Source organism: Galeopterus variegatus, unplaced genomic scaffold (assembly GCF_000696425.1).
Source record: "Galeopterus variegatus unplaced genomic scaffold, G_variegatus-3.0.2 Scaffold24, whole genome shotgun sequence".
NCBI classification, from domain to species: Eukaryota; Metazoa; Chordata; class Mammalia; order Dermoptera; family Cynocephalidae; genus Galeopterus; species Galeopterus variegatus.
Window position 1 is genome coordinate 314,905 of NW_007726135.1, and position 12,576 is coordinate 327,480.

Consider the following 12,576-nt stretch of genomic DNA (forward strand, 5'->3'; position numbering starts at 1 on the left):
TTCACGCCTCAGAGTGCACTTCCCTCTGTGTGTAGTTTTGTCGGGCGAGTGTCATAGGATCTGTGCACTGAAACACGTCGCCAGCTGTTGGCAGTGGCTCTCCGCTGGGCAGGAGGCCAGCGGTTGGAGCGATGGCACCTGCCCGCAGGAGGCTCACCTGTGGCCGGGCCAGCAGAGGGCACAGGCCGTTTCTGCTGGGCACTAGGTTCAGGGCCCCAGATGTGGGTTTGCCACTCTGGAAACCATTGCACTAAGAGTGACACCACAGACAATGTGAAAGGATAACAGCAGAGAGCTCTGTTTGTGCTGAATGGGCTTTTTGTCCTTGTCCACAATTTTGTATGAATCAAATCCATGTTCCACGTAGAGGTTGAGGAAGGAGACCAGCCTTCCCCTAGTGCTGCTTTGTGCTCTGTAGTTTCCCTCTCTCCCTGCTGATGTCCCCTCCCCAGCCCTGCGTGACATTTACCTCTGGCACTGCAGGGGAGGGAGGGTCCCAGTGGCGGTGCCTCAAGCTCGAGCAAGCAATTGCCCACCTCTGCCTTCGCTGCTGGCCTGCTTTGGAGATGGCAGGAGTCAGGGTGGGGGGGGGCAGCACGCCACGGGTGGAGCGTCCCGGACACTTCACCTGAATTTTGGCAGCAACGACAAAGGGATTACTATTATTTGTGAAGATATATACTCGGAGTGGTGTGCGCGTGTGTGTGTCTGTGTGTGCATGTGGGTGTCTTATTAACAGCATTAGTCTCTTCTTGCTGTATCTTTTTTTTTTTTAATATCTTTTTAAACGATGGAAGCCTCCACTCTAAGAAACATTGCAGCTCCTTATCATTGTATTGGCAAGTGGCACTTTTCTCCTGTTTTCAGAAGGGTATGAATACGCTCTTAGCTTAAATTGCCAGCCACATTCAGACTAAGGTGGGAATCTTTTGACTAATAAACTTTAAAAATCTAAAATTAGGTTAGTTTTCAGCCATTTTTAGAATCATCTGGAACCATATGTCTCAAAGTTGTGTTTCTACCACCTGCAGCAGGGTCTCAGTAGTCAGGGGAATGAATGGTGGTTCTGGTTCAAAATGCGACTCCTGGGCCTGCTGCAAACCTCCTGAGTCAGGTTCTCCAGGGCTGGGCCTTGGCATCTGCAGTTTAAACAGTCACTTGTCACTTGGGGCTTGCTGAAGCCTGAGGGCCCTGCTTTCTCAAGAATGTTCTCCTTGGAGCACTGAGGGACCAGAAGGGAGGGACTCCTCAGCAGTGACGGGAGGTGTTTTCTAGCCGATACCTGGGAAAGCTTGCGGGCTGGCAGGAAATTAGACCTATGAATTACGAATTGTTTTTTTTGTTGTTTTGTTTTGGGTTTTTTTTTGGAAGGAAAAGTTTTTTTCAGTGGGACAAAGTACGTTGAGAAGGGTACTTTTTACAGCCCTGTGCTTGTTTTATAAAACTTTTAATACTGAAAACATTAATAGACCAAATGTCTTTGGTTGAGTTAGCTATACCTTTATACATGGCTGATGATTCAGAATTTAAATGGCTGTAGTTACAATTTCTCAGGTAAATAATTGTTTTCCCAAATTTCTACCAATCCCCCCCATTATTAGGATAAAGTTTTGAGACAGTGTAAAACCTCAAAGTGCAGTAGGTTAAGTCCCAGCCCTGTTCACATGGAAGCCAGAAGCGGACCCCTCCCTGTCTTCTGATTGTGCTGGGCCCACTGAACACAGAGCTGCCTCCAGGCCGGGCTGCGGGGCTCCACAGGCATCGCCTTTCTTCTCCTGGGTCTGGCCTGTCTCCCAAGGCACTGGGGCCCTTTCAGATTGGAGGGGTGCCCACTCGCTGGCTTTGTCCCCACCCCACTGCTAAGTAAGGTGTGCCTTGCTTTCAGCAAACTGAATGTGAAAATTATGATGTAGAAATCTGGGTTCATTTAAAAGAAAAACTGGGACTCTTTAAAAGAGGTCTCCCAATGAAATTCCTATACTGGGACTCTTCCTAGTATATTTTAAAATGCTTACTTTTTTAAAACAATAATGTACTCCTGTCCGTTTACCGTTATTACATTAGACAAGTTCTCGTGATAACTAAGCGATTAAAGAAACCCAGGGGAGCCATTCGAAGCCGCTGTTTTGTATAAGAGCCCTTTGGTAATGCAAATACACCATCCTGTCCCTTGTGTATTATAAGCTCAGATTTTCCTAGCTCATATAAATTTTGTAAAATGGGGCATACCTGTACTTTTAGAAAGGGATTGTTTGTTTTGGTTTTCTCTGTTTCAAGAAGTCTTTACATACACACTTTTGATACTACATTTAGGGTCTGCCCCCCCCCCCCAGGATTATGTTGCTTTCCAGTCGTGTTCTCATACTCCCTTGAATGAATGTCTGCACTCTCTAGAACCACGAATGGCGCGTGGCCATGGCATTAGCTTGCCCGAGACAGGACTGTTGGGGCGGGAGTGCTTTCCATGCTGTTGGAGGCCGGCCTAGACACCGGCTTACTGATGCTTATCCCTTTACTGAGTGCCCATTAGAAAAGACAATTTAAGTTCAGTTCCTGTAGCAGGGTTGGGGGGGAGTTTTATTGTTGTTGTTGTATGTTATTTTATTGTTGTTAAATGCAAATGTTGCTATTTATTTTTTCCTTTCCACTCTGCTTTGATTTGGCCGACGTGGATATTCCAGTGCATGTGGTACCTTATGGGTATGATAGAAATTATTTTCCCCAACTTTTATAAATTACCTAATGTTTACCTTCAAGTTCGCTGGATGATTTATTTTTGAAAGCCACAAATGTAATTTTTCTGGATGAATTGTTTTTCTTACATATGCAGCAATGTAATTTTACATTGACCTGCGGGGTGATTTAAATTTTATTTTTACAAGGCAATTTTTCAGTCAAATTATATATTTGATACAATAGGTTAAGGGTAGACCAGCCAAGCATCATACAGCTGAGACACCAGCGTGTCTCAAGGACGCCTTCAGGGGCTGGCGGCTTCTCTCGGTTGCTCGTGGTCACGGTGGCGCTTGGCTTGTCTCATGAGCCTTCAGGAACTGGAAGAAGTCCTTCAATGTGACATTGCTCTGTTGGAGAGTTAAAAGAATTTTTCATGGGCATTTTCCTATACGTAAGGCAGTTCCATTAGGAGGAGCTCTAGAAGTTGACCTAATCCAGACAGTGGACAATCCCAGTGGCCCAGACAAGCCATAAGAAATTTTCCTGTGACCTCTCTTTGACTCATCTCTCATGAGAAAAGGAATGTACAGTAAATAGAAACAGAAACTTCCTCAGTGTTCATACGCCTCACTTGCAGAATGCAAATATTTTATTTATATTTTAAACCCTTCCCCAAAGTGACCGAGAATATTTTCTCTAGCTGCCGTGCCAGCAGTTTCAGCTGCTGTGATGTTTTTCACTGTAGACACAGTGCACATGTGACTTTGTAATGGGGTGTCCGTGTTATACACACATGCTGACTCTTTTTTGTAAGGAAAAATTTCAATTCAAAATAATTGCACTGATTTTTTGACAACTTCTTTTTATTATGTCCAACTTTGCATCTGCTGTACTTGTTTGAAATGATTGTAAATAGATTTACAGTAGCAGAAATTATATGAAAACAACACGTTGCTTTGATTTAGTGATACTGCCACATTTTTCAGTATTATGTATTAGAGTTGTGCGGACTTAATTGTTTTCTTCTCTTTAGCCTTGTGTCTGTTGACCATTCATGAAGGACAAATTAGCCCCATTTTCTTATTTTTCTGAAAGGAAGTTTTCAATCTCTTAGGAGAGTATGTATGCTCTCTTGCTGTCTGAAGATTCAATTTTAAGAGGACTGATTGTGAATCTTTTGAACACTTTTTTGGTCTGTTTAATTTCTTGTTATTTGCCATGGCTCCCTTTATAAAGCATTCGCTTCTAGTTCCATCCAGTCCTGGACAGTCCAGCCAGGAAACACCTGTGTGGCCTGTGTTACGAGGATGCGAGGGCCTCCCTTGCATCTCGGGTCAGCTGTCATTTTAAAGCCATGAGGTCACCATTGTGTCAGGACTGTAGTGCATGGCGGCATCCATAGATGCCAGACATGGGAAGCCCAGCGCTGTCCCCGTCTGCCTTGTGGTTTTGCTAAATTCAGAGTGTGTGCTCCACTCACATCGTGTGAGTCTGTCCATGGTTAGGCTACCTAGTGTCAGATACAGAAAGGAGCTTTTAATCCCAAACTGGTCACCTGTGTGTGTGTTTATGTCACATCAATGCCATCATGGTGCCCTCTCTTATGCTTCTTTGGATATGTTTTGCCATTTTATTGTCTAAAGTGAATGTATTGGCTTAGCCAAATCACTACAGAAGGTGGTTTCTAAATACTTTTTATTTAAAAAAAAAAAAAATGCAGATAAAGGCTACCTCTGAATTCTCAGTAGATACATGTTTGCTCTTAAATGTAGCTATCCACACTGAAAATAGCCAAAATGTTGCCTGAATAAACTGAATTGTGAACATCCATCTGTTCAGTTCTGGCTTGAAAAATCTGTGTGCCATACTGTGACCATGGCAGCCCCTCCTCCTTCTCATCCTCTGCTGTCTCAGGTGGACCAGGGGCTCCTCAGCACTACCCACCTGAGATTCTAGGACTCTGAGAGGCCAGCAGGAGTGAAATGGAAGGGCTTTTCTGCCTGCTATCCTCTCAGGTTGGCAAGAGTGTGCAGGGCCTTGTGTGGTGAAACCTTCTGTCAGTCTGTGCCCTGCCTGGCTTTTGACTTACCTGTTTAGTAATACAAGAAAGCACTTTTTTTTGTTTTTGCTTTATGTATGAATGGGTTGAAAATGGCTTCCTCTTCTCCCTTTACATACACTCTGTAAAATCCCAAAGGTGCTTAAATGCTGACTCTGTTGCAAATAATACATTTTAAATAGTTGCATGGTTTCAAAAGACAGTGCAGACATGATTGACCTTTGACTTTGGGGCCTTGAGTTACTAGCACTCCCTACTTAAAAATGAACTAAGGGTTCAAAGCAAATCATTTTGTTTAAATCCAGGGCTCTTTGTTGAAAAGAACACAGGGTCTGCAGCTGGCATCTTGAAGTACAGGACCCCACTAGTGGCACAGCAGGCCACCTAATGCTGGCTTGCGGGACATCTATCTTGGGAGAGCTGAGGGTTCTGAACGCCCCTCCTGGTAATTAACCACTTTGCTGTCAGAAACGTCATTTACCCACAGCCTGTACTGTGGACCATCCGATGTCCCTCTGGCCACCTCTTCTTTGTGTAAGTTCCTTAAGTTCTCTAATCTTCAGAAGATTAGTGTGTGCTCCAGAACACCTTCATTGGTTCGCTTTGGAATTCTTGAGGCCAGGCAGACAGACTGTTTTACAATTCCAGATGTCTGGGTGTTTGGAGGTGGCTCTCTTCTCATGTTGGATGCTCATCAGACATTGACTTTGGCCCAGAGGGGTTCTAATACATCATTACCTGCAAGTGACTGCCTTGAACGCTGGTGTTGTGGGTTTTGATGCTTTTTATGCTACGTGGCGTGCTGTAATTCTGAACGAGCCAAGTGTCCTTTGCGGTCTTTCTAAGAATGTTTTGTAATTCTGCCATCATACTGTTCTGTATATAGAAACCACCCCAAGAAGCAGGGACATTTCGGGCATCTGCCCGCACGTCTGCTGACCTGCTTCCCTGGCTGCTGGGGTCCTCTGGGTTGGCCTCGGTGTTCAGCCAGACTCTGACACAGGGTGTTTGGAGGACACTGTGCAGCAGCTTCTCCTCCATTCAGCAGTGTGAACTTGCTCTCGGGTCAGCTTGTCAGCTTTTTGCTCGTGTGTCTCCAAGACGCTCAGGCGGGCCTCTCCCACCATCTTTGCATTCATGAAAGATTGTTCAAAAACGAGAGAACTGAAGATCACCGGTGCTTTTGTTACTGTTTTTCTATCTGACTGGCTGCTGTGAAAGATTTAGGTGTGTTAGGTCTTTAAATGCCCTTGGTGGTACGGCTGAAGGGTTAAGTCCTCACTTCACCCCCTCCCCTTTTCTCAGGGGTGGAGGGGGCTGGATTATCTCCTATTTAAAGCCTCCTTGGATTTCAGTAGTTCAGAGTTAAAGCTAAAACACCAAATATTAACTCTTTCCCCCCACGTCTGGAGGAACTAGATGTTGAGGATATCCTCATTCAGTCCTTTCTGCATCTCCAAGGGTCCTTAGAATCAGTGAGTTGATCCTGAGAACACCTTACGCCACCGGCCGTGGGTGCAGTGTAGACCCCTTGACCATGGAGGTACTTGTGGGCAGGCCTAGGCTCCTTTGACCTCTGGGGATGGTGTGTGCAACCTCGAGTGCTGGGAGAGGGCAGGCCCCTCTGTCCCGCGAAGCAGGTGGCTCCCAGGCCTTCCTATGGTTCCCATTGGTGCCAGCCTGAGCGTGTTCTGGAAGACCCAGCCTCAGACTCTGTGCCTTTAAAGTCCGGTCCTCAGTGTCCTTTCAGAATCATGTTGGGCTGCATTTTTATTGGGAAATAAGCCTGAGCCGTTCCTCAAGTCAGTCATTGGCCTCCCACCTTGGAAGCTGCTGCTCTCTGCTCCTTGGCCCCTGGCCTGTCAGCTGACACCACGCAGCCTAGTGCCTGCGCTCTAGTTGCACGCTTCTCCCGCACCCTCACCAGCTCCACTCCACTGGGATTGCCGGAGGCTGGTGCGAGACCCATCTCTTAGTCAGGCATTGACCATGGCCATCAGCAAGACCTGGTGGTTTTGTTCTCATAGTCACTCAATAAGGATATTTATTGTAATGGATGTAGATTTTTAAAAAAGGAATTGGAATCATGTCTTTGTAAAATGTGCGTGAAGTCCTCAGATGTAAGGTGTATTCAGTCCTACTATTCTTATTTTGGAGTGCTTTTCTGTATTGTTGCTGTTTTGTGACTTTCGGGAAACTACTTGCTTGGGTGTAGTGTCGCCTTGAAGCTGTGCACACAGAACTCCAGTTGTGACAGACCTGACATGCAGTTTTTATCGAACTTTTTAAAGCCAGGTATTGAGTAGTTTCTTTGCCAGTGGTCTGATTAAAAATCACCCTTCCCTATCAAAGGATGACTTTGTTTTTAAGTGGAGAAATAATCCAATGTATTTATTTTTTAAATATACAGAGAATCCTTTTTGGTGGCTGCTCTGGGCCTTCCCTGTCCTTAGTCCCTCCATTCTGAAAGGCAGCGAAGGCCTTTCCCTTGCAGGCCACGGCCACACGGGGATGGCACATGAACAGTTTTGCTTCCTCTCCAAAGCCAGACACATGTGACTCAAACACTAAAGTACATAGTTTAGCATTTAACTGAAATTTGAATCCCAAGTTTGATAGTGGATTTTAACGTAGTTGTCAGTGGTATGAATTCATGTTTTATAACTGTAGAAGCAAGCAAGTTTTTATTTTTTAAAAAGTTTTAAGAGGATAATTTTAAGTTTCTTTGCAGCAAAGTGGCTAATTACTCATTAAATACAAGAAGAGAATGTGGTATCTAAATCCAGACTTTTCTTACCTCTGGTACACTTCACATTACTTACCTAACAGGTATTGAAGGGTTGTAGCCCTGAGTTTTATCAATTTTTCTAGTTTTATTTTATTTTTATAAAATAATTGAAAAAACCAAAAATGAATTCAGAAGTTCCATAGATGGATCTTGCCCCTTCTTAATTCTCCCCCACAGTAGAACATTTTAGAAGACACTTTGAATCAAAATGTATTATGACCATTTAAAGTTTACTATTTTCTAGGAAGGTGAGCAGCTGAAAGGGCCTCGTTTCAGGTGGTATTCTATGTATTGTCTACGCCCTCGTTTGTACCTGTACAGTGGATTTACACGACGATGTCTTGTGCTTGCAGTATAGAACCATGCAGTGCTGTTTTGTAAACTGACAGTTCCTGTATAACTATTATTTATATACATTGGCCTCTCTGTATAATTTTTCATTTGCTACATGGATTGTAAAATTAATTATAAAATTACAGTATCTACTAAATACAATTCTGAGGCTTCATGTCATTGTCTTTAGTTTAATACCATTCTGTGTGTCTTGAGGATGTCTAATGCTTGCATGATGCTAGGTGGTAATGCCACTTTAAATTAAGCCTTAAATCAGATGTGAAATTTGTAAGTTTCAGAGTATGCAAAAATATTAGGCAGAGTGAGTTTAAAGTGTTCAGATCGAGATGCTATATCATAATTCAACAAGTCTTTTCTCTGGAGTTAAAAGGGAAGCTAGGAGGGGGAAGGATCTGGTTTTGACCATACTGAGATATATCTTAGGTACCCAAATGGCATTGTGATTTTATTTTTAACTGAACTTTGCTTTAGCTATAGGCAGATAAATTTAATACTGACAATGATATAATTAAAACTCATAACATTTACCTATTGATGCTATGTCTTCCTTTATATTCCTCTGAACTTCATTATCTGATCAAGAAATTTTAAGGCAAGGAACTTGCATTAATTTTTGTTTTTGTTTTTTTAATTTAATTTTATTTTGTCAACATCCAATGTGGTTGCTTATTGTGGCCCACTACTGAAACCTCCCTCCCTCTCCCCTCCCTCCCTCCCTCTCTCCCTCTCTCTCTCTCTCTCTCTCTCTCTTTCTCTCTCTCTCTCTGTCTGGTCTGGCTTGGCTGTTGCCATTGCTTAGTGAAAATGGACCATGTGCACTTCTATGGCAGTCAGTCAAAAAGACCTGTTGTTAAAGTCTTGAGACTTTTTCAGGGTTATTTTTAAATGTTTGATTTTTTGTCCTCCAGTCTGAGATTTATTTATGGCTGATGGAGAGTACGATTTGGGCATAGGTCTTATTTGCAAACCTGCTCTTTGTTCTAAGCTTTCTTCAGGTAGTGCCACCTGTCATTGCTTCTGCATATGATTAAAATGGATTTTTGTTTTTGTAAAAGCATCTTAAATTTAGAGATAAAATGGAGGGGACCCAGCTTTCTTTACAATGTGGATCTACCTCAGTTCACAGTTGGGTGCTATTTACTAAGTCTGTCAAACTAAATTGGAAAAAGTAACCAAACAGTAAGATACAACTCCACATGAAACTTGAAATCATAATTTCCGTTTATTTAATAATATTTTTATTTATTTTGTGCCTTTTATGTTGAACCCTAATGCATTAAAAAAAAATCAGTATGAAATTAAATATTTTATATTGCAGGTGGGGAGAAAAGCCCAATTGACCATGGAATTTGATAGATTTCCCCCCAGCCAACTACTACAATATATTTGAATCCCAACTGCCCTCTTGTGAAAAGGGAAAAAAAAGTTTATGTCCAAGAGCAAATTTAACATTTTACAAACAAATTCCAAACTCTTCTATGCATATGTTTATAGCTGTCACTTCATTTTCTGTGCCATTGAAGGGGTGGCCAAAAAAAAAATCACACACATTCTTATCATTGCTTTTTTTTAACCATTCATGCCCCCCTCCTCCTCTGGCACATTTTGCAAGAGTTTATTTCATAAGCAGCAAATGGACTGTTATCGAATTCATCTCCTGACTTATCTGGTGGAGGTGCGAACGGCCATCGGCAGAGACAGGTGAGGCCTGCCTTCAGCAGCAGCCCCAGGTTCTCCGAAGTTAGGAAAGCTTTCCGACAGGTAAGAAAGTAAGATAGGAGATCGATGACTTTCCAAGCTTTTATATTTGGCAGTTTACAATTCTAGACTTTTCCTACTATGGCAATCTTTTTTTACTTAATTCTTTGGAGGTAACACAATATTTTGGAGTCTTAAGAATTTGATTTTATACCAATAAGAAATAAAAATTAAGGGATCTTTCCTGTAGTATATAGTTTTACTATTTTAAAAAGAGATCTCTGAGTTTTACAAGAGAACCAACATTCCTTAGTGGCAAATCTTTGAAAATTGATTTGGGAGGCTTTATGCTGCAGGATCTCAAAAAAAAAAAAAAAGATTCTAGTTAAATGTTTTTAATTTTTTAACTTCATCAGGTTGATACTTAAGCTATATTTTGTAAAGAGTAAATCATCCTTTAGTATGCTGCATATAAAGATCAGCATTGTTGCACTTTCTCAGTAATAATAAATGCCCTGCAATTGGCTCACCAGTAAGCATTTTGTTTTTAACCTAACAGGAGTACTTTGGGGCAGGTGATTAAATTTATATAGGTACCTCAAGAAAAAGAACCTGAATATGCTGCATTTTGTTTAACTTTTACATGTAGCATTTTATTTTGCTTTTATTATTTTGTTTAGATAATATGCTTTTTGGACCCCAATAGACTGTTGAAAGAAAATTTAAAGTTACTCTTGTAGAGATATAGTATCCTTTTTTTTTTTTTTTTTTTTTTTAACTTACTGCAATCTCTCTTTCAAAGGTTGCCCTACATTAGAATAATAACTTTACCCAAATACAGCTGAGGAAAAGGATACTAGTTTATAAGCAGACAATAATGTTCCAAATCCTTTCTGTTCATGCTGCTTTCTTAATTTGTTTCTCCATGTCATCAAGAGGTTGGATAACTTATTTCTAAGCTCAATGTTAAAAATAAGGGCATCTTAATTTTTTTCAAAACAGACCTCACAAAATTGCCGTTGATCCGTTGAGTAAGTAGCATGATCCTAAAGGTATTGCTGACATTAGGCGGCCCGATCAGTCTGGTCCCTGAAGAGCCAGTCTGCACATTTCTTGATTCCTCAGCACTCACCCTAACCTGAGCAGATGGGGAGTGGTCTTGGTTGACAAGATAAACTGTTGAAGAAAGCTAAATGCTGAGACACTGAGCATCTATTGTCGTGTTTAAGCTTAGCTGGGTCCTTTCAAGTTTGTTTTTACAGCTTTCTAGGTTAAGTAGTTTGCACTATTTTTGCAATAAATTCATGGAAAATCTAACAGTTACTTGTTTTGTTTCTTACTGTGTGTATATAAACTAATACTAAAAGTTTGGCATAGTGTTTTTTCACCTCCTTACATAACCCCTAACATGCACAGAATGCTGTAAATCTGATAAAATATGATGTGAATGATATTTTATAAAGTTATTTTGTATGGTGTCAATTTTGTTTTGCCTCATAGTATGTCAGCAAAAAATAAAATAAAATTCCTCATATTTACAGTTGCCTCTTCCAAAGATCTTCAATTATTCACCCATGTATCTGGGCACTGTCTTCTGCACAAGCAGTGAGTGAGTCCAGGTTTCCAAGGTGGAAGCATGCCTTCTGGGATGGAAGCCGAGAGCGCTAGTCTACAAAGCAGACCTAGCCATGACCTGAGAAGTTGGGGTTCGGGGGTGACACCACAGGGAGGAGTTGGACAGTAATGAGAACAAACATGGTATCTCAGATAGTGGGGTGTTTCTATTCCAGCAGCCATAGAGAAAGGATGAAGTAAGAAGCCACTCAGCTGAGCCCCAGTCGTATGCAAGGCCCTGAACTCCGTGCTGAGTGTGGGAACCAGAGCTGACCACATTCTGCTCCTCAGTCTAGGTGGTAACTTAAGTTCCTCTGCCCTGGCTGGGTTTACACATAACAGCGCTGCTCTGAAATCCCTGGTGGCTTCACTGTGACTGGGCTGTTTCTGACTTCTGCTATAAAGAATATGTGGTGCTGGGAAAGGAAAGGCGGGCTGCTGGATTAGGAAAGCCAAAAACTGGCTGAAAATCCCGAGGATGTACATTGTTGCTACAGCAGGTCGTTTTGTCCTCACTTAAAGCCATTTCCTGGGCTGGCCGGTTGGGTCAGTTGGTTAGAGCACAGCCTTGTAACACCAATCCAAGGTCATGGGTTCAGAGCCCCACACTGGCCAGCTGCCAAAAAATAAAAGCTATTTTCTAACTTTTAAGAATAAATACGTATTTGTTATAGAAAATGTGGTGGTTAAGATAAACATGAAGATGAGAATTTTAAATTATCCATAAACACAACACTAATAGGTAATTACTCTTAATATTCTGGTCTATTTTATTCCACTTTTTTTTTTTTTTTAAACAAAAACAAGATGTAGTTATTTCCTAATGTATCTAGTACCCTGAACTTTTTCGTAGTATCCAAAACCACGAAGCATCTTTGTGCCTGCTGGCCCTGGAACGTGTTAGTCAAAATTGGAATAATTTGTAGAAAGTGATGAGAGATCCACAACAATATACTCACTTAATATGGCCTTGCCTTGTAAGCATCTTTGTGCCTGCTGGCCCTGGAACGTGTTAGTCAAAATTGGAATAATTTGTAGAAAATGATGAGAGATCCACAACAATATACTCACTTAATATGGCCTTGCCTTGCTATGTTCTCACTGTTTCACTATCATTTTATCAGATGACCAGAAGCAGTCATGACCTGATTGGAAAAACCTAAATGTAAAAGCAGTATATGATGTTAAGTGTTACTGAATTAGGGGCCGGCCCGGTGGCGCACTGCTACAGTGCGCCGCTTGTGAAGCGCGGTGGCGCCGATGTTAAGTGTTACTGAATTAGGGGCCGGCCCGGTGGCGCACTGCTACAGTGCGCCGCTTGGGAAGCGCAGTGGCGCCCCCACCAAGGGTTCGGATCCCACATACAGACCGGCCGCTCACTGGCTGA